Source organism: Oncorhynchus clarkii, chromosome 32, assembly GCF_045791955.1.
Source record: "Oncorhynchus clarkii lewisi isolate Uvic-CL-2024 chromosome 32, UVic_Ocla_1.0, whole genome shotgun sequence".
Taxonomy (NCBI): domain Eukaryota; kingdom Metazoa; phylum Chordata; class Actinopteri; order Salmoniformes; family Salmonidae; genus Oncorhynchus; species Oncorhynchus clarkii.
In genome coordinates, this window is record NC_092178.1 from 11,670,914 (window position 1) to 11,692,567 (window position 21,654).

Here is a 21,654-nt window from a genome sequence, read left to right on the forward strand (position 1 = left end):
ACGGTTGGGAGGGCTGGCGGTTGGGAGGGCTGACGGTTGGGAGGGCTGACGGTTGGGAGGGCTGGCGGTTGGGAGCTTGGGCCGGTGGCTGATGTATCACTGGTTCAGGTCCCTGTTTTTGACCTTGTGGGAGATCTGAGCAGGTCGTTGACCCTGGTTGCTTCTGTGTGTCTCTGGATGGGAGTCTGTTAGATGACTAATGTGACGTCGTTGCTGAGCAGCAAAAAATTGGTTTGTAGTTGTTCAAATAATGTTTTGATATTTCTATATGATAAATCCATAAATAATCTAGACCTACATGTAGAAGCATCTCTTGCATTTGACAAAGACTTCACATGAGGCTTGTTTCACATGATTTGCCTAAATACCACGAGGCTAATAAATAATCATGTTTTTCTTAGGATTATTTAATTTCCTACATTATGTTATTACAAGGCATCCGTTTGGAGCGTAATATCACGTTGTTTAAAAATTTACCTAAATTGTGCATAAATTCGGCAATTGAAGGAATCTTATGTTACAAATGTTGTGTGAAACATTATCGGCAAGTGACTTGATGCCTACTGTGCCAAAGATATTTAGAGTTGTTAAACAGGAGTGATGAGTGTGTTGATAAAACGGTAATATTGTCAAATTTCAGTCAACATATTAGGTGATAATTAAGAGAAGGCAAAGTGATCGTGTCAGGCGAAGATTATACCAAACATTTTACCATTGCAACATTTGATGTACAGTCACATTCACAGTGGTTGTTTGAAGCATGCTATAGAATTCACAGCTGCCAATGCCTCATTGTGATTGGTTATTCCCCCATCATTTGCAACAATGTCAATGAGCGTCATTACTATCTTTCCTTTGCAGTACCTCAAACTGTCGTGATTAGCAGCTGAGATAAACTTTAATGAGTTGATTTTACTCCTGGCTCAGAGTTTGGGCAGTGACTTAAAACCTATTCTGACAGCCTCCCGCAGTGGTCTAAGGCATCTCAGTGCTTGAGACGTCACTACAGCCCCAGGTTCGATCCCAGGCTGTGTCACAGCCGGCCGTGACCGCGAGACCCATGAGGTGGCGCACAATTGGCCCAGCATTGCCTGGGTTAGGGGAGGGTTTGGCCAGCTGGGATTTCCTGCAAGCTGACTTCGGCCGCCAGCTGGACGGTGTTTCCTCCGACACATTGGTGTGGCTGTCTTCCAGGTTAAGCGAGCTGTGTGGCTGTCTTCCGGGTTAAGCGAGCTGTGTGGCTGGCTTCCGGGTTAAGCGGAGCTGTGTGGCTGTCTTTCGGGTTAAGCGAGCTGTGTGGCTGGCTTCCGGGTTAAGCGGAGCTGTGTGGCTGGCTTCTGGGTTAAGCGGAGCTGTGTGGCTGGCTTCCGGGTTAAGCGGAGCTGTGTGGCTGGCTTCCGGGTTAAGCGGAGCTGTGTGGGTTGGCGGGGTCGTGTTTCTGGAGATGGCATGTCTCTCGACCTTCGCCTCTCCCGAGTCTGTAGGGCAGTTGCAGCAACGGGACAAGATTGTAAACTACCAATTGGGGAGAAAATGAGGTAAAAGTACCAAAAAAAAATACTCTGACTAAAACCCTTGGTGGAGTTTTTTGTTGTTGTCTTAAAACTGGTTTTAACAGGATTCCTAGACCCATTCTGAGATGCTTTGTGGACACAGGCTCTGGCCTGTGTTCCAAATGGCATCCCCTTCCCATTATAGTGTACTACCTTCGACCAGCTGGGCCCTATTCCCTGCATAGTGCACAGAGCCCTGGTCTAACATAGTGCACCAGGTAGGAAATAGGGCGCCATTTGGAATGCATTCTTGCTCAGGCTTCAAGGTCTACTAACAGAACATACAGCCAACACACAGATGGTCAACTGGCGTTGAATGCTAACCCCATGTAGAATTCACTCTGAATAGTAAGTTTCTGTTTGATTCACAATTAGCTTCTCTGTTGCTAAGTCAATGCACAATTTGCCACTCTTCCATTAGCAATTAGCTACTCTGTGATATGCAGATTCACGGTTGGCTTCGGTTAAATTAGCCTTGAATGGCTAACGTCAGCGTGATAAGGCTAATTAGCTACAGTGTGATAAGCAACTATGCCGGTATACCAACGTTTAGCCTAGCCTGAGAGCTATTATTATTGAATGCTTAGCAATTAGCCTAAATTTGCTGTATGATTACCCCCTTATTACTAATGGATATGCCATTAATACTTGGAAATGAATGTACCTAATGTTCCTAACATGGGGTTGGGTAACAGGGTCTGCAGTGTGTAGGTATTTGTTCCTGACTATGTGTGTGCGTATGTGTATGTTTGTTTGTGTGTGTGTGTTTGTTTGTGTGTATGTGTATGTGTGTGTGTGTGTGTGTGTGTGTGTGTGTGTGTGTGTGTGTGTGTGTGTGTGTGTGTGTGTGTGTGTGTGTGTGTGTGTGTGTGTGTGTGTGTGTGTGTGTGTGTGTGTGTGTGTGTGTGTGTGTGTGTGTGTGTGTGTGTGTGTGTGTGTGTGTGTGTGTGTGTGTGTGGTCACTGAAGCCAGTACAGGGAGAGGTATGTTGATGACATTCAGATCTCCTCCAGAGAGGAACATGTTATTAAAGACAAGATAACTTTTTGAAATGTTCTGTGCTGAAAGTAAAAGACACAGCACACCGGAGAAAAATCTAAAACTGATAAGCCCCCAACATTTACACTAATGAATAAACCAATCAGAGTGTACTCTCGTCACAAAACATACACCTATCTTGGACATAAGTTTAATGTTGCTGGCGAGTGGGGGGAAACAAGTTGAGGAGCTTGTCCATGAGTCTCCAACCAGGCGGGAAAGGATAGGCCTTTCCCTTCTGCCTGGGGTCATGAAGCTAGAAGCTGTGAGAGAGGTGGCCTTAGCAAAGATGTAACATCTGCCTGCACGTGTGCCTCTCCCACAGAAGGTTCTGGGGTGAAAAGTAATTGAACTGAACTGTTCAAGTGGTGAGGAAGTGGCAATGCTTCAACACACACACCACAGGTGACATTATGTTCCTTAGCCGAAGAGATTTGGGGTTTAGGTGTACCGAAATTTGAGTGGATTTACACTTGTACCAGACTGACTCACCAGTTGAACATGCTCAACAGTGATGATGTGACAGTTAGGGGGTTAGCCAGAGCCTCTTCTAGACCTACAGAGGCAGAAGGTCCCGCTGGTCACGGACACTGAGGACAAGTTCCTGGGCTTCAGGAGGAAAGCCAATGGAAAATTGGACACCCGTGCTGCAGGCTTTGGAGTTTGGTCAAACTGGCCAGACTGGAGCTCAGAAGGACATGGACACGCAGACTAAGACAGTGACTCTGATGAAGTTGTGACAGACCCATGTGTTGTCTTGGAGACTTCTGTCACCAAAGAAGGAACATCATCCTGCATCCAGGACAACACTCTTCGTTATCAGACGGATGCAGCAACTGCAGCACTAGACTGGCGTGAGGCTGTAGGGGAAACTCCCTGCTCTGCAATGTGCTGATCACTCTGTCTCTCATTCCATGTGCCAGAATTCTGCCATTGGCCAGGACATTCTCACCTTTACTGTTAAGGTGAGGCTGCCAGTTCTTCCAACAAAATATAACCTAGCACTCTGGTACCCTGAAACCATGACCCGTTTTCTATTCTACCTGAGTCAGATGTAATGGAGTTTGTTGCCCATGTTGTGAACGGTTGCTGTTCATACAAACATTTGTACATTCCTAAACATGACCAAATTGTCGGCCTGATAGCCAGCGAGGTGAGACAGGTAGTCTCACCAATTGTTGTGTAAGGGGAAGCTGGTGTGATGTTGTGTAAGAGGAAGCTGGTGTGATGTTGTGTAAGGGGAAGCTGCTGTGATGTTGTTTAAGGGGAAGCTGGTGTGATGTTGTGTAAGGGGAAGCTGGTGTGATGTTGTTTAAGGGGAAGCTGGTGTGATGTTGTTTAAGGGGAAGCTGGTGTGATGTTGTGTAAGGGGAAGCTGGTGTGATGTTGTGTAAGGGGAAGCTGGTGTGATGTTGTTTAAGGGGAAACTGGTGTGATGTTGTTTAAGGGGAAGCTGGTGTGATGTTGTGTAAGGGGAAGCTGGTGTGATGTTGTGAAGCTGGTGTGATGTTGTTTAAGGGGAAGCTGGTGTGATGTTGTGGTGTGAAGTTGTTTTAGGGGAAGCTGGTGTGATGTTGTTTAAGGGGAAGCTGGTGTAATGTTGTGTAAAGGGGAGCTGGTGTGATGTTGTGTAAGGGAAGCTGGTGTGATGTTGTGTAAGGGGAAGCTGGTGTGATGTTGTGTAAAGGGGAGCTGGTGTGATGTTGTGTAAGGGGAGCTGGTGTGATGTTGTGTAAAGGGGAGCTGGTGTGATGTTGTTGTAAGGGGATCTGGTGTAATGTTGTGTAAGGGGAAGCTGCTGTGATGTTGTTGATGATGCTGTGTTTTCCTATGTGCCAAATATACCAGATGTTGTTGTTGTGTCGGGAGGCCAGAGGGACTTTCTCATTTGACTGGAGCAGACGACCAGCTTCTTAAATTCCAGCCTCTCGTGGCCAGCTTGGACAGCCTCTCGTGGCCAGCTTGGACAGCCTCTCTTTGCCAGCTTGGACAGCCTCTCATGGCCAGCTTGGACAGCCTCTCATGGCCAGCTTGGACAGCCTCTCGTGACCAGCTTGGACAGCCTCTCGTGACCAGCTTGGACAGCCTCTCATGGCCAGCTTGGACAGCCTCTCGTGACCAGCTTTGACAGCCTCTCATGGCCAGCTTGGACAGCCTCTCGTGGCCAGCTTGGACAGCCTCTCATGGCCAGCTTGGACAGCCTCTCATGGCCAGCTTGGACAGCCTCTCGTGGCCAGCTTGGACAGCCTCCCGTGGCCAGCTTGGACAGCCTCTCGTAGCCAGCTTGGACAGCCTCTCATGGCCAGCTTGGACAGCCTCTCATGGCCAGCTTGGACAGCCTCTCATGGCCAGCTTGGACAGCCTCTCATGGCCAGCTTGGACAGCCTTGGCTGTAGGTACAATCAGGCGGCACTGATATTTCAATTTGCAAGTTTTAATGTCACATGCACAAGTACAGTGAAGAAAAAACGAAACGATAAATAAGAAATACACAATAAAGTAATTAAGCATAATGTATACAGGAAATATTGAAAAAGTCAGTTCCAATACCATATTTACATGTGCAGGGATACTGGAGTGATGGAGGTAGATACGTATAGGAGACAGGGATACTGTAGTGATGGAGATAGATATGTATAGGGGGAAGGTGACAGGGATTCTGTAGTGATGGAGGTAGATATGAATAGTGGGAGTGATGGAGGTAGATATGTATAGGGGAAGGTGACAGGGATACTGGAGTGATGGAGGTAGATATGTATAGGAGTAAGGGGACAGGGATACTGGAGTGATGGAGGTAGATATGTATAGGGGACAGGGATACTGGAGGGATGGAGGTAGATATGTATAGGGGACAGGGATACCATAGTGATGGAGGTAGATATGTATAGGGGAATGTGACAGGAATACTGGAGTGATGGAGGTAGATATGTATAGGAGTAAGGGGACAGGGATACTGGAGTGATGGAGGTAGATATGTATAGGGGACAGGGATACTGGAGTGATGGAGGTAGATATGTATAGGGGACAGGGATACTGGAGGGATGGAGGTAGATATGTATAGGGGACAGGGATACTGGAGTGATGGAGGTAGATATGTATAGGGGACAGGGATACTGGAGTGATGGAGGTAGATATGTATAGGGGACAGGGATACTGGAGTGATGGAGGTAGATATGTATAGGGGACAGGGATACTGGAGTGATGGAGGTAGATATGTATAGGGGACAGGGATACTGGAGGGATGGAGGTAGATATGTATAGGGGACAGGGCTACTGGAAGGATGGAGGTAGATATGTATAGGGGACAGGGATACTGTAGTGATGGAGGTAGATATGTATAGGAGACAGGGATACTGGATGATGGAGGTAGATATGTATAGGGGTAAGGGGACTTGGCAACAGGATATAAGATAAACAGAGTAGCAGCAGCTTGATTGTGAGAGGGTGTGCAGGTGTGTAGAGTCAGTATAAATGTATGTGCATATGAGTGAGAAAATGATGGAGTGAGTGTTTGTGTGAGTGTTGGATTGACAGTTTGTGTGAGTGTGTAGGGCCCTGTGAGTATGTATAGAGACTGTGCAAATACTGAAATAAAAAAATGTCAATAAAGATACAAGATCATGTAAATATGATTGGTGGATTCAAGTAAAGTATTTCATGTGCGTGTGCGTGTGCGTGTGCGTGCGCGTGCGCGTGCACATGTGTGTGTGTGTGTGTGTGTGTGTGCGTGTGTGTGTGCGTGTGCATGTGCGTGTGTGTGTGTTGCAGGGAAAAGTGCTGGGACAGTAGGTAGCCTAACGATTAAAGGCATTGGACCAGTAACTGAAAGGTCACTAATTCAAATCCCAGAGCCGACTAGGTGAAAAACCTGTCGATGTGCCACTGATCAGGCGTTTAACCCTAATTGCTCCTGTAAGTCTCTCTGGAGAGTCTGCTAAATGACTAGCTCTGATTGTTCTGGTAACTTTCCCAAAATGACAAGGTTTTTCAGATATCCTGGCTGGAAGATTTATGGAATCATGAGGGAATAAGCAGGTAATCCGGAATCCCCAAACCAGTATTTCTGGAAAACCTGACATTTTGCAAAAATGACCTGCATTGTGCTGCCCTACTCCTGATTCGACTACTCTAGTAATCTTGGCTTTGACCTAGACCAATCTACACCAAAACAAATCAGAGAGATATGGGCAGTTCAAAAAGGAGGAGAGAGATTGTTTGAGGTGAGTGGATAGCCGTGGAGAGGTCAATCTCTATGGCAACTGTTGAGCCAACACTCTCCACACACTTCAGTAGGTGTACTTCAGTAGGTGTACTTCAGTAGGTATACTTCAGTAGGTGTACTTCAGTAGGTATACTTCAGTAGGTAACTTCAGTAGGTGTACTTCAGTAGGTGTACTTCAGTAAGTATACTTCAGTAGGCATACTTCAGTCGGTGTACTTCAGTAGGTGTACTTCAGTAGGTATAATTCAGTAGATGTACTTCAGTATGTGTCCTTCAGTAGGTGTTCTTCAGTAGTGTACTCCAGTAGGTGTTCTTCAGTAGATGAACTTCAGTAGGTGTCCTTCAGTAGATGCATTTCAGTAGGTGTACTTCAGTAGGTATACTTCAGTAGGTGTACTTCAGTAGGTGTACTTCAGTAGGTATACTTCAGTAGGTATACATCAGTAGGTGTACTTCAGTAGGTGTACTTCAGTAGGTATACTTCAGTAGATGTACTTCAGTAGATGTACTTCAGTAGGTGTACTTCAGTAGGTGTACTTCAGTAGGTATACTTCAGTAGGTGTACTTCAGTAGGTATACTTCAGTAGGTATACATCAGTAGGTGTACTTCAGTAGGTGTACTTCAGTAGGTGTACTTCAGTAGATGTACTTCAGTAGGTGTACTTCAGCAGGTATACTTCAGTAGGTATACTTCAGTAGGTGTACTTCAGTAGGTATACTTCAGTAGGTATACATCAGTAGGTGTACTTCAGTAGGTGTACTTCAGTAGGTATACTTCAGTAGATGTACTTCAGTAGATGTACTTCAGTAGGTGTACTTCAGTAGGTGTACTTCAGTAGGTATACTTCAGTAGGTGTACTTCAGTAGGTATACTTCAGTAGGTATACATCAGTAGGTGTACTTCAGTAGATGTACTTCAGTAGGTGTACTTCAGTAGATGTACTTCAGTAGGTGTACTTCAGCAGGTATACTTCAGTAGGTATACATCAGTAGGTGTACTTCAGTAGATGTCCTTCAGTAGGTATACTTCAGTAGGTATACTTCAGTAGATGTACTTCCGTAGGTGTACTTCAGTAGATGTCCTTCAGTAGGTGTACTTCAGTAGATGTACTTCAGTAGATGTCCTTCAGTAGGTGTACTTCAGTATATGTACTTCAGTAGGTGTCCTTCAGTAGGTGTACTTCAGTAGATGTACTTCAGTAGGTGTCCTTCAGTAGGTGTACTTCAGTAGATGTACTTCAATAGATGTACTTCAGTAGGTGTACTTCAGTAGATGTACTTCAGTAGATGTACTTCAGTAGGTGTACTTCAGTAGATGTACTTCAGTAGATGTACTTCAGTAGGTGTACTTCAGTAGATGTACTTCAGTAGGTGTACTTCAGTAGATGTACTTCAGTAGATGTCCTTCAGTAGGTGTACTTCAGTACGTGTACTTCAGTAGGTGTACTCACATTATGTTTGTTTGTAAGTGTGTGTGTGTAGCGTCATGTTTTCCTGCAAGTATTTGTATCCAAGGTAGAAAAACAACAGCTTCAATGTGGGAGAAAGGGAGGCTTCTGTGAAGGGAGGAGGGAGGGAAGGAGGGAGGGAGGGTGAAGAATGGAGGCAATAGAAGTTTCCAAATCCCCCTCCCTCCCTCCCTCCCTCCACCTACCCGACCCCTCTCTGTGCTTTACCCCACCCAATCCTGCCACTCCCCTACTCCGTCCTACCTCACTGTGTCCAGACTCACTCACTTGTGTTTTGTGTGGCGGTGAACCCAAAGAACAATCCTCACTCTCTTTTCCCAAAATAAGCCTATAGGGGGAGGGAGAGGGAGGGGGGAAGGGGAAGGAGAGGGGGGAAGGGGAAGGAGAGGGAGGGAGGGGGAGGGGGAGGGGGGAGAGGGGGGAGGGGTGGGAGGGAGGGGAGAGTGAAGGGGAGGGGGGGAAGGGGAGGGAGGAGGAGGGAGAGGGAGGGGGGAAGGGGAGGGAGAGGGGGGGGGGGGGGGAGGGAGGGGGAGGGGGAAGGGGAGGGGGGAAAGGGGAGGGAGCGCAGAATAAAGCCACAGTGAGGAGATTGGACTTGCGAGGTGCACAGGCCCTGGTTCTAAGCTGTGGATGTGGGACTGTACAAGCTGAAGTCACTGCACTTACCTCTCAGCCAAGCCGACTAGAATACCCTGCCTGCCTGTACTGTCGCTCTCTCTCTCTCGCTCTCTCTCCTTCCCTCCTAGAGTTGAAGCGCTGAGATTTGGAAAGTGCGCCTCAGACCCACTTTTGGTCAGCCTGAAGACTGTACAGAGACGGTTTTCCACTCCTCTCTCTTCCCTTCGATCCCACTCTCAGTCACTCTCTCACTCGCTCGCTCTCTCACTGCAGAAGCACATGGACTACATTTTCTCCAGAGAGACAGAGAAAGAAGCAAAGCAAAAATAATATTTGTTCCACCTGCCATTGGTGAAAATATAAAAATTGTTCTGTTTTTGGACAAACTCGGACCGGCTTTCAAACCAGCGGCATTGCAACGTTTATTTATATATATTTTTATTATCTTTTGTTCCTTTGAAATTGACTGATCTGATACCATCCTAATTTCTCTGGGAGACATGCGTGGCTGAAGGAGAAGAGGAGCCAGAGACCAACCTGAAATTAACACCTCGTTGACACCCTCTCACATCCCGTTCCTCCATCTACCATTCAACGCTTGGAGGAAAGAAAAAAAAGGTAAGTCCCCCGTCCTCTTCCCTCCTCTCCCTTCAGTGTCTCTCCATTTACCTCTCATCCCTCCATCCTGTCGTCCCTCATTGTTTTCCTCACATTGTGTCGCCGCGGTAACGAGAGCCGAGAGCCAAAGGCAACAGAAAAGGAAGAAAGAAAGAAAAAACAGACCGAGCAATAAGTCATGGGACCTGCGTAGTACTCTGCGGTGCTGAAGGAAACCTAGCCCAAGGCAGGGACAGAGAAGGTTAGAAACTACCAATGCAACTCTTATACCCAGTTTTCTCCCTGTCTGTCAATTTATATCATATATACTGTTACACTTATAATAACAGCCGTATTATTATTACTATGTGTTATTATGATTCCTCAGAGTGGAATGTGACTTTCAGCAGGAAAGTACATCTACTGTAGGGATGGAGGTAGATATGTATAGGGGACAGGGATACTGGAGGGATGGAGGTAGATATGTATAGGGGACAGGGATACTGGAGTGATGGAGGTAGATATGTATAGGGGACAGGGATACTGGAGTGATGGAGGTAGATATGTATAGGGGACAGGGATACTGGAGGGATGGAGGTAGATATGTATAGGGGACAGGGATACTGGAGGGATGGAGGTAGATATGTATAGGGGACAGGGATACTGGAGGGATGGAGGTAGATATGTATAGGGGACAGGGATACTGGAGGGATGGAGGTAGATATGTATAGGGGACAGGGATACTGGAGGGATGGAGGTAGATATGTATAGGGGACAGGGATACTGGAGGGATGAAGGTAGATATGTATAGGAGACAGGGATACTGGAGTGATGGAGGTAGATATGTATAGGGGACAGGGATACTGGAGGGATGGAGGTAGATATGTATAGGAGACAGGGATACTGGAGGGATGGAGGTAGATATGTATATTATGATTCCTCAGAGTGGAATGTGACTTTCAGCAGGAATGCCGAGATACACTGCCTCTGGTATGATAGAGGCATCCTATCCTACTCTCTCTCTCTCTCTCTCTCTCTCTCTCTCTCTCTCTCTCTCTCTTTCTCCAGGAGATGGTACTGATTATGGGTAAATGTAGCGTTCACATACTTCTGCCGAATGTTATTTGTCCGCTGCGCTCCTCTGAATAAAGTTTAGTTTTAGTGAGCCGTGCTGATGAAACGGTGACAGATGTACAACCTATGGTTGATGCCGGGGGGTGTATGGGAGATGGGAGTGTCTATGATGGGAGGAGATAAGATAACCGGAGTGTCTGTGTGTCCGTGTGTCTGTGCATGTAGGTATCAGTGACTATGTAATGTATGAGTATGTGTGCGTGTCAGTTCTCTGAACCTATAAGGATGCCCAGTCAGTCTCTGTCACACACCGACTCAGGTTCCATTCATATGGGTCGGGTATAGTAGATCGCTGTCTCTCTGCCATCTCATTGGTGGAATATCTCACATCTGTGTGTACAGACCGCTTTATTGAAGACTAAGTGTGTCTACACCTGTTTTTTTCCACTATGGTCTATATGTTACGCGTGTCGTGTTAGTGCGGATATTTGTGATGTCTTAGTTCACTGCTGTGGGGGTAAGATAAGTGTGATTGCTGTAGAGGGAGATGCAACTTTGTTTGTTTTGTCTACCCTCTCTCTCTTCTTTTCCTTGCCCTTGTCCTCCACTCTCCTCTCCTGGCTGGCTCTCTATTTTAGGCCCCCTCGTCCACATTTGGTCTGCTATCCTTCTGTTCCCCATTCTCTCTCTCTCTCTCTCTCTCTCTCTCTCTGTCTCTCTCTCTCTGTCTGTCTGTCTGTCTCTCTCTCTCTCTCTCTCTCTCTCTCTCTCTCTCTCTCTCTTTCTGTCTCTCTCCCTGTCTGTCTGTCACTCGCTCTGTCTCTCTCTCTCTCTCTGTCTGTCTGTCTGTCTGTCTGTCTGTCTGTCTGTCTGTCTGTCTGTCTGTCTGTCTCTCTCTCTCTCTCTCTCTCTCTCTCTCTCTCCCTGTCTGTCACTCGCTCTGTCTCTCTCTCTCTCTCTCCCTGTCTGTCACTTTCTTCCTTCTCTTTCTATTTTAGTGCGCTGCGTCGCTCCTGGCATGCAGGGTTACATTCCTCTGAAATGACATCCCTCCATCACTGAGAAGGAGGAATATTCATGACTCTGAGTCATGCAGCGGGCAATGTGAGAGAGAGAGACATAGAAAGAGATGGAGAGAGGGATGGAGAGAGAAAAAGAGAGAGCGAGAAAGAGGGAGAGGTTGAGAGAGAGGGGGAGGGATAGAGACACACAGAGAGAGAGAGAGAGAGAGAGAGAGAGAGAGAGAGAGAGAGAGAGAGAGAGAGAGAGACGAAAGGCTATAAATCTGAAATCAAATTGTATTGGTCACACGCCCCGAATACAACAGTGAAATGCTTATTTACAAGCCCTTAATCAACAATGTTTTAAGAAGTTTTAAGAAGAAAATAGATAAGTAACAAATAGAAAATAAAAGTAACAAACAACTAAACAGCAGCAGTAAAATAACAATAATTGAGGTAATATGTAGGTAGAGTTAAAGTGACTATGCATGGATAATAAATTGAGAATAGCAGCTGCTTAAAAGGGGGAGCAATGTAATTAGTCTGGGTAGCCCTTTGATTAGCTGTTCAGGAGTCTAATGGCTTGAGGGTAGAAGCTGGCCTTTTGGACCTAGACTTGGCGCTCCGGTACCACTTTCCGTGCAGTAGCAGAGAGAATAGTCTATGACTAGGGTTGTTGTCCTGGCACCACACGGCCAGGTCTCTGACCTCCTCCCTATAGGCTGTGTCATCATTGCTGGTGATCAGGCCTACAACTGTTGTGTCATCGGCAAACTTAATGATGGTGTTGGAGTCGTGCCTGGCCATGCAGTCATGAGTGAACAGGGGGTACAGGAGGGGACTGAGCACGCACCCCTGAGGCGTCCCTGTGTTTAGGATCAATGTGGCGGATGTGTTGTTACCTACTCTTACCACCTGGGTGGAGGCCCGTCAAGAAGTCCAGGATCCAGTTGCAGAGGGAGGTGTTTAGTCCCAGGGTCCTTAGCTTAGTGATGAGCTTTGAGGGCTCTATGGTGTTGAACGCTGAGCTGTAGTCAATGAATAGCATTCTCACATAAGTGTTATTTTTGTCCAGGTGGGAAAGGGCAGTGTTTAGTGCAATAGAGATTGCATCATCTGTGGATCTCTTGGGGCGGTATGCAAATTAGAGTGGGTCTAGGGTTTCTGGGACAATGGTGTTGACTTGAGCTATGATCAGCACTTTCAAAGCACTTCATGGCTACAGACGTGATTGCTATGGGTCGGTAGTCATTTAGGCAGGTTACCTAAGTATTCTTGAGCACAGGGACTATGGTGGTCTGCTTGAATCATGTTGATATTACAGACTCAGTCAGGGCCAGGTTGAAAATGTCAGTGAAGACACTTGCCAGTTGGTCAGCGCATGCTCGGAGTACACGTCCTGGGAATCAGTCTGCCCCTGCGGCCTTGTGAATGTTGACCTGTTTAAAGGTCTTACTCACATCGGCTACAGAGAGCGTGATCATATAAACTTCCGGCGCCGACAGAGATGGCCGCCTCGCTTCGCGTTCCTAGGAAACTATGCAGTTTTTTGTTTTTTTACGTGTTATTTCTTACATTAGTACCCCAGGTCATCTTAGGTTTCATTACATACAGTCGAGAAGAACTACTCAATATAAGATCAGCGTCAACTCACCATCAGTACGACCAAGAATATGTTTTTCGCGACGCGGACCCTGTGTTCTGCCTTACAAACAGGACAACGGAGTGGATCCTATGCAGCGACCCAAAAAAACGACTCCGAAAGAGAGGGAAACGAGGCGGTCTTCTGGTCAGACTCCGGAGACGGGCACACTGTGCACCACTCCCTAGCATTCTTCTTGCCAATGTCCAGTCTCTTGACAACAAGGTTGATGAAATCCGAGCAAGGGTAGCATTCCAGAGGGACATCAGAGACTGTAACGTCCTTTGCTTCACTGAAACATGGCTCACTGGAGAGACTCTATCCGAAGCGGTGCAGCCAACAGGTTTCTCCACGCATCGCGCTAACAGAAACAAACATCTTTCTGGTAAGAAGAGGGGCGGGGGCGTATGCCTCATGGCCAACGTGACATGGTGTGATGAAAGAAACATACAGGAACTCAAATCCTTCTGTTCACCTGATTTAGAATTCCTCACAATCAAATGTAGACCGCATTATCTACCAAGAGAATTCTCTTCGATTATAATCACAGCCGTATATATCCCCCCCAAGCAGACACATCGATGGCTCTGAACGAACTTTATTTAACTCTCTGCAAACTGGAAACGATTTATCCGGAGGCTGCATTCATTGTAGCTGGGGATTTTAACAAGGCTAATCTGAAAACAAGACTCCCTAAATTTTATCAGCATATCGATTGCGCAACCAGGGGTGGAAAGACCTTGGATCATTGTTACTCTAACTTCCGCGACGCATATAAGGCCCTGCCCCGCCCCCCTTTCGGAAAAGCTGACCACGTCTCCATTTTGTTGATCCCTGCCTACAGACAGAAACTAAAACAAGAGGCTCCCACGCTGAGGTCTGTCCAACGCTGGTCCGACCAAGCTGACTCCACACTCCAAGACTGCTTCCATCATGTGGACTGGGAGATGTTTCGTATTGCGTCAGATAACAACATTGACGAATACGCTGATTCGGTGTGCGAGTTCATTAGAACGTGCGTTGAAGATGTCGTTCCCATAGCAACGATTAAAACATTCCCTAACCAGAAACCGTGGATTGATGGCAGCATTCGTGTGAAACTGAAAGCGCGAACCACTGCTTTTAATCAGGGCAAGGTGTCTGGTAACATGACCGAATACAAACAGTGCAGCTATTCCCTCCGCAAGGCTATCAAACAAGCTAAGCGCCAGTACAGAGACAAAGTAGAATCTCAATTCAACGGCTCAGACACAAGAGGCATGTGGCAGGGTCTACAGTCAATCACGGACTACAGGAAGAAATCCAGCCCAGTCACGGACCAGGATGTCTTGCTCCCAGGCAGACTAAATAACTGTTTTGCCCGCTTTGAGGACAATACAGTGCCACTGACACGGCCTGCAACAAAAACATGCGGTCTCTCCTTCACTGCAGCCGAGGTGAGTAAGACATTTAAACGTGTTAACCCTCGCAAGGCTGCAGGCCCAGACGGAATCCCCAGCCGCGCCCTCAGAGCATGCGCAGACCAGCTGGCCGGTGTGTTTACGGACATATTCAATCAATCCCTATACCAGTCTGCTGTTCCCACATGCTTCAAGAGGGCCACCATTGTTCCTGTTCCCAAGAAAGCTAAGGTAACTGAGCTAAACGACTACCGCCCCGTAGCACTCACATCCGTCATCATGAAGTGCTTTGAGAGACTAGTCAAGGACCATATCACCTCCACCCTACCTGACACCCTAGACCCACTCCAATTTGCTTACCGCCCAAATAGGTCCACAGACGATGCAATCTCAACCACAATGCACACTGCCCTAACCCATCTGGACAAGAGGAATACCTATGTGAGAATGCTGTTCATCGACTACAGCTCGGCATTCAACACCATAGTACCCTCCAAGCTCGTCATCAAGCTCGAGACCCTGGGTCTCGACCCCGCCCTGTGCAACTGGGTACTGGACTTCCTGACGGGCCGCCCCCAGGTGGTGAGGGTAGGCAACAACATCTCCTCCCCGCTGATCCTCAACACTGGGGCCCCATAAGGGTGCGTTCTGAGCCCTCTCCTGTACTCCCTGTTCACCCACGACTGCGTGGCCACGCACGCCTCCAACTCAATCATCAAGTTTGCGGACGACACAACAGTGGTAGGCTTGATTACCAACAACGACGAGACGGCCTACAGGGAGGAGGTGAGGGCCCTCGGAGTGTGGTGTCAGGAAAATAACCTCACACTCAACGTCAACAAAACTAAGGAGATGATTGTGGACTTCAGGAAACAGCAGAGGGAACACCCCCCTATCCACATCGATGGAACAGTAGTGGAGAGGGTAGCAAGTTTTAAGTTCCTCGGCATACACATCACAGACAAACTGAATTGGTCCACTCACACAGACAGCATCGTGAAGAAGGCGCAGCAGCGCCTCTTCAACCTCAGGAGGCTGAAGAAATTTGGCTTGTCACCAAAAGCACTCACAAACTTCTACAGATGCACAATCGAGAGCATCCTGGCGGGCTGTATCACCGCCTGGTATGGCAACTGCACCGCCCTCAACCGTAAGGCTCTCCAGAGGGTAGTGAGGTCTGCACAACGCATCACCGGGGGCAAACTACCTGCCCTCCAGGACACCTACACCACCCGATGTCACAGGAAGGCCATAAAGATCATCAAGGACATCAACCACCCGAGCCACTGCCTGTTCACCCCGCTATCATCCAGAAGGCGAGGTCAGTACAGGTGCATCAAAGCTGGGACCGAGAGACTGAAAAACAGCTTATATCTCAAGGCCATCAGACTGTTAAACAGCCACCACTAACACTGAGTGGCTGCTGCCAACACACTGACACTGACTCAACTCCAGCCACTTAATAATGGGAATTGATGGGAAATGATGTAAATATATCACTAGCCACTTTAAACAATGCTACCTTATATAATGTTACTTACCCTACATTATTAATCTCATATGCATACGTATATACTGTACTCTATATCATCGACTGTATCCTTATGTAATACATGTATCACTAGCCACTTTAAACTATGCCACTTTGTTTACATACTCATCTCATTTGTACATACTGTACTCGATACCATCTACTGTATCTTGCCTATGCTGCTCTGTACCATCACTCATTCATATATCCTTATGTACATATTCTTTATCCCCTTACACTGTGTACAAAACAGTAGTTTTGGAATTGTTAGTTAGATTACTTGTTATTACTGCATTGTCGGAACTAGAAGCACAAGCATTTCGCTACACTCGCATTAACATCTGCTAACCATGTGTATGTGACAAATAAAATTTGATTTGATTTGATTTGATTTGATTTGATCACACAGTCATCCGGAACAGCTGATGCTCTCATGCAAGCTTCAGTGTTACTTGCCTCGAAGCGAGCATAGAAGTAAATTAGCTTGTCTGGTAGGCTCATGTCACTGGGCACCTCGCGTCTGTGCTTCTCTTTGTAGTCTGTAATAGTTCCTGCTTTAGTTTTTGCTTGTAAGCAGGAATCAGGAGGATAGAATTATGGTCAAATTTGCCAAATGGAGGTCAAGGGAGAGCTTTGTACGTGTCTCTGTGTGTGGAGTAAAGGTGGTCTAGAGTTGTTTTCCTCTGTTTGCACAGTTAACATGCTGGTAGAAATGAGGTAAAACGAATTTGAGTTTCCTTGCATTAAAGTCCACGGCCACCAGGAGTGCCGCCTCTGGATGAGTGTTTTCCTGTTTTCTTATGGCCATATACAGCTCTTTGAGTGAGGTCTTAGTGCCAGCATCAATTTGTGGTAGTATATAGACAGCTACAAAACATACAGATGAAAACTCCCTTGGTAAATAGTGTGGTCTACAGCTTATCATGAGATACACTACCTCAGGTGAGCAAAACATCAAGACTTCCTTAGATTTTGTGCACCAGCTGTTGTTTTTCAAATATTCATAGACCGCCACCCCTTGTTTTACGAGAGGCCGCTGTTCTATCCTCCCGAAAAAGCTTAAAACCAGCCAGCTGTGTGTTATTCATGTCGTCGTTCAGCCACGATTCGGTGAAACATAAGATATTATAGTTTTTAATATCCCGTTGGTAGGATATATACGTATTTTATTATTGATTGATTGTACGTTGGCTAATAGGACCGATGGTAAAGATAGATTACCCTCTCGGCGTCGGATCCTTACAAGGCACCCGGACCTTCGTCGCCGATTCGCCGTCTCTTTCTGCTGCAAATGACAGGGATGAAGGCCTTGTCGGGCGTCCGACTAGTTGAAGAAAGAGTATTCCTCCAGCACGGAGTAATCGCTGCCCTGAAATCAAGAAGATCTTTTCATTCATAAGATGTGGCAGAAACATTAAGTACGAAATAAGTTACAAATAATGCGAAAAAACAAACACAATAGCACAATTGGTTGGAGATCTTAATGGGGCGACAGGGTAGCCTAGTGTTTAGAGCGAAAGGTTGCAAGTTCAAATCCCCGAGCTGACAAGGTACAAATCTGTCGTTCTGCCCCTGAACAGGCAGTTAACCCACTGTTCCTAGGCAATCATTGAAAATAAGAATTTGTTCTTAACTGACTTGCCTAGTTAAATAAAGGTAAAAAAAAAGGTTAAAGTCTATTCAGATGTCCATGAAATAGTAGTTTAGACAGAGGTCTTCCCCCTCCCCCACCCTCTACAACCATCCTTCCCCCTCCCCCACCCTCTACAACCATCCTTCCCCCTCCCCCACCCTCTACAATCATCCTTACCCCTCCCCCACCCTCTACAACCATCCTTCCTCCTCCCCCACACACTACAACCATCCTTCCCTGTCCCCCACCCTCTACAACCATCCTTCCCCCTCGCTCACCCTCTACAACCATCCTTCCCCCTCCCCCACCCTCTACAACCATCCTTCCCCCTCCCCCACCCTCTACAACCAACCCCCCCCCCACCCTCTACAACCATCCTTCCCCCTCCCCCACCCTCTACAACCATCCTTCCCCCTCCCGAAACCTCTTACAACCATCCTTCCCCCTCCCCCACCCTCTACAACCATCCTTTCCGCTCCCGCTACCAATATCGCAACACTCCCACTACTGCTCCACTCCACTACATCTCCACTCCACTCCACTCCACTCCACTCCACTACCACTCCACTCCACTCCACTCCACTACATCTCCACTCCACTTCACTACCACTCCACTACCACTGCCACTACCACTATCACCACTACCACTACCACTACCACTACCACTACCACTCCACTACCACTAATACTACCACTCCACTACCACTGCCACTACCACTACCACTACTACTATCACCACTACCACTACCACTACCACTGCCACTACAGCTACCACTCCACTACCACTAAAACTACCACTCCACTACCAGTCCACTACTACTAATACTACTACTACCACCACCAATACCACTACCACTACCACTCCCACTACCACTACCACTGCCACTACCACTAATACTACCACTCCACTACCAGTCCACTACTACTAATACTACCACTACCACCACCAATACCACTACCACTACCACTACCACTACCACCACTACCACTACCAATACCACTACCACTACCACATCAGTACCGCTCCAACCCACCACCACTAGCACTAGCACTACCACTACCACTACCACCACCAATACCACTACCACTACCACTCCCACTACCACTCCACTACCACTACCACTACACCTACCACTACCACTACCACTCCACTACCACTACACCTTCCACTACCACTACCACTACCACTACCACTACCACTACTACTACCATTACCACTACCACTACCACTACCACTACCACTACCAATACCACTACCACTACCATTACCAATACAACTACCACTACCATTACCACTACCACTACCACTACAACTCCACTACACCTACCACTACCACTACCACTCCACTACCACTACCAATACCAATACCACTAACGCTCCAACCCACAACCACTACCACTCCACTACCACTATGACTACCACTTCCACTCCATTACCACTCCACTACTTTTACCACTACCACTACCAATTCCTCTCCATTACCGCCATCACTATCAGTCCATTTCCACTACCACTCCATTACCACTACCACTCCATTACCACCACTGCTCCATTACCACTCCACTCCAATGCTACCACCACTACTACTCCATTACCACTACCACTCCACTACCACTACTACTCCATTACCACTCCACTACCACTACTACTCCATTACCACTACCACTACTACTCCATTACCACTCCAATACTATACTACTACCACTACTACTCCATTACCACTACCACTCCACTACCACTACTACTCCATTACCACTCCACTACCACTACTACTCCATTACCACTCCACTGACCACTACTACTCCATTACCACTACCACTACTACTCCATTACCACTACCACTCCACTACCACTACTACTCCATTACCACTCCACTGACCACTACTACTCCATTACCACTACCACTACTAATCCATTACCACTACCACTCCTCTACCACTACCACTCCACTACCACTCCACTACCACTACCACTCCACTCCACTCCAATCCACTCCACTCCACTCCACTCCACTCCACTCCACTCCACTCCACTCCACTCCACTCCACTCCACTCCACTCCACTCCACTACATCTCCACTCCACTCCACTACCACTCCACTACCACTCCACTCCACTCCACTCCACTCCACTCCACTCCACTACCACTCCACTGCACTCCACTCCACTACATCTCCACTCCACTCCACTACCACTCCACTACCACTCCACTCCACTCCACTCCACTCCACTCCACTACCACTCCACTCCACTACCACTCCACTCCACCCCACTACCAATCCACTACCACTCCACTCCACTCCACTCCACTCCACTCCACTACCACTCCACTCCACTCCACTACCACTACCACTACCACTCCACTACCACTCCACTACTACTACCACTACCACTCCACTACCACTACACTACACTACACTACCACTCCACTCCACTACCACTCCACTCCACTCCACTACCACTCCACTCCACTACCACTACCACTCCACTACCACTACCACTACCACTCCACTCCACTCCACTCCACTCCACTACACTACCACTCCACTCCACTCCACTACACTACACTACCACTCCACTCCACTCCACTACACTACACTACCACTACTACTCCATTACCACTCCACTCCACTACACTACCACTTCACTCCACTCCACTCCACTCCACTACCACTCCACTCCACTCCACTCCACTCCACTACCACTCCACTCCACTCCACTCCACTCCAATCCACTACATCTCCACTCCACTACACTACCACTACTACTCCATTACCACTTCCACTACCACTACCACTCCACTCCACTACCACTCCACTCCACACCTCTCCACTCCACTCCACTCCACTCCACTACCACTACCACTACCACTACCACACTCCACTCCACTCCACTCCACTCCACCCCACTACCACTACCACTCCACTCCACTACCAATTCCACTACCACTCCACTCCACTTCACTCCACTCCACCCCACTACCACTACCACACTCCACTACCACTACCACTACCACTCCACTCCACTCCACTCCACTCCACTCCACCCACTACCACTCCACTACCACTACCACTACCAACTTCCACTACCACTCCACTCCACCACTCCACTCCACTCCACCCACTCCACTCCACCACTCCACTACATCTCCACTTTCACTCCACTACCACTACCACTCCACTCCACACCTCTCCATCCCACTACCACTTCCACTACCACTCCACTCCATTACCACTACCACTACCACTACCACTACCACTACCACTCCACTCCACTCCACTCCACTCCACCCCACTACCACTACCACTACCACTACCAATTCCACTACCACTCCACTCCCACTCCACTACCACTGCCACTTTCACTCCACTACCACTGCCACTTCCACTCCATTACCACTACCACTACCACTACCACTACCACTCCACTTCATTACCACCACTACCACTCCATTACCACTACCACTACCACTCCACTCCACTCCACTCCACTCCACTCCACTCCACTCCACTCCACTCCACTACCAATCCACTACCACTCCACTCCACTCCACTTCACTCCACTCCACTACCACTCCACTCCACTACCACTACCACTACCACTCCACTACCACTCCACTACTACTACCACTACCACTCCACTACCACTACACTACACTACACTACCACTCCACTCCACTACCACTCCACTCCACTCCACTACCACTCCACTCCACTACCACTACCACTCCACTACCACTACCACTACCACTCCACTCCACTCCACTCCACTACACTACCACTCCACTCCACTCCACTACACTACACTACCACTCCACTCCACTCCACTACACTACACTACCACTACTACTCCATTACCACTCCACTCCACTACACT

General features: G+C 47.7%; 1 protein-coding gene across 1 annotated transcript in view; it reads left to right on the forward strand.

The window, feature by feature from the left end:
* Window positions 1-8,861: 8,861 nt before the first annotated feature.
* The window catches only part of LOC139392083 (collagen, type VIII, alpha 2), a 98,784-nt gene continuing 85,991 nt past the window's right edge, over window positions 8,862-21,654 (forward strand). The window contains exon 1 of the mRNA XM_071139802.1: window positions 8,862-9,518. The gene's annotated coding sequence lies outside the window, so the exon portion shown is untranslated. The remainder of the gene's footprint in view (window positions 9,519-21,654) is intronic.